Genomic DNA, 1,995 nt, shown 5'->3' with positions numbered 1-1,995 from the left:
ACACACACACACACAAACACACACACAAACACAAACACACACGCACACCACTACCACCACCACCACCACCACAGCAACAACAACAGCAATAGCAACAACAACAACAACAACAGCAAAAACAATAACAACAAAAACAACATCTGCAATAAGAAGAATGACAATAACATAGTCACCATCACAACAACTACCGCCACCAACGGCTACATGAACAGCAACAACAACAGCATAGTTCCCCCATCCCCCGAGACGTTATGTTGTTTGTCTCACATCCCCCCCACACACACACACACCCAGCAGTCCACATCAGAATACTACTGCCTGCCTCGAGCATGGTTCGCCTTCAGTCAAGAATATTCCAGTCTCGTATCCGGTCTTTCGTCTTCCTTGGTGTTTATGAAAGAAGATTCCAGCCACCCAGCCATTTCATTCAAATGCTTTGTTATGTAGTATCTCTTGAAATTATGTGTTGTCCTCGGTATTCTTCAGTCTTGGATCAAACTATGAACTCTACTTTGAGTAAAAATGAGACTTACAATAACTTACATATTATAGAACCTTTATTTTTCTAACCTCTTCTTAAGCTAATTTTTACTGTGGATTTTCCAACTGTTTGCAAATGCCGCATGGCGACACCGAGAAGTCACCATCTTCTTTTGAGATGAGAATCTTCATGAATATTCTTCCCATATTCCAGGTCGTATCTTAATATCTTAACACTTTTGTTTGGGGGTTGGAATGTGGGTTGCCGTGCTGTAAAGAGGCCCAATGGGAGGGGGGGTGAGGGGGAGTGCTGAGTAAAAGCGTGTGGTCAGGTCAAGCAAAAAAAGAAACCACAAGTTGACAAAACATGCTGAGCAATGTTAGCGATGAGAAATTTAAACCAATTTCTGTGCTGCAGCGGTCAGCTTCTTTGCTGTTGCACGGAGAAGATGTGAGATCGATTCTCGAGTCGGGAAATTATTACATCGAGTATCTCCCCCCCCTCTCTCTCTCTCTCTCTCTCTCTCTCTCTCTCTCTCTCTCTCTCTCTCTCTCTTTCTCTCTCTTTCTCTCTCTCTCTCTTGCACATAATTAAATCCAGACAGTCCAACAAAAATACGTACTTACTCACCCACATACACAGAGATGACGCATGGGTCTGAATTGTGGCGACAGAGGTGGTGCAGAACATTTACGATAAAAATAGAAAATTGAATTAATTGTAGCAATGACCACAGAGGTGAGTCTCTGAGAAAAACATGTCAATCGTAACCCAGAACAATGCTGCCACACGACCACCAGCGGCGCTAAATTTTAATATTTATTAAAATTGTCTACTGGTTATGGATACATGCCATCGTGTCTGCTGTTCGTTGTGAAACAGAACTCTCTGCCCCCATCAATAACGTTGATTCATTCGACCTTTTATAAAATGTTTCGATGAATATTACAACGCAAAGTAGAAGCTACATTCAAGCCTTTTCCATTCGATGCCTGAAATGACAGGTACTTTATGTTTTATGCATAAGGATCATACATGACAATGTTAGAGAAAAAAGGCTGTATACAATTTCTTTTTAAAGCCTAAACATAAGGAATTGACGTTGGACGTTTCGGATATAGATCCATAATAGAATTATGTAGAGGCTTTTTAAAAAAAATTCCCCTCAAATCATAGAACCTCTAAGCTCAACAGGACGGGGACATACTAAAAGGAAGATAATGTTTTGACTTCACTCAGACTCGAACACAGACGTTCCACTGAAAGGCTCAGTTCTTAATTGAATGACCCACGCTCGCTTAACTGAAGGCAAGGCTTCTGAAAACAGCAATAGAACTTGAGTATCCTGAAAAACCTAACCCACGCCCAGCATTTGCAAAATAAAAGAACATGCATTATTCATAAGTCTATTTGCCCAGCAGTTGATGACCGGAAACAGTGAGGAATCCCAATGGCTTCAGTCGCCAGTGCTTGTCCGTCTGTCTCTCTCTCTCTCTCTCTCTCTCTCTCTCTCT

The sequence above is a fragment of the Aplysia californica genome, unplaced genomic scaffold, assembly GCF_000002075.1.
Source record: "Aplysia californica isolate F4 #8 unplaced genomic scaffold, AplCal3.0 scaffold00181, whole genome shotgun sequence".
Classification (NCBI taxonomy): Eukaryota; Metazoa; Mollusca; class Gastropoda; order Aplysiida; family Aplysiidae; genus Aplysia; species Aplysia californica.
This window is presented reverse-complemented; position numbering follows the sequence as displayed.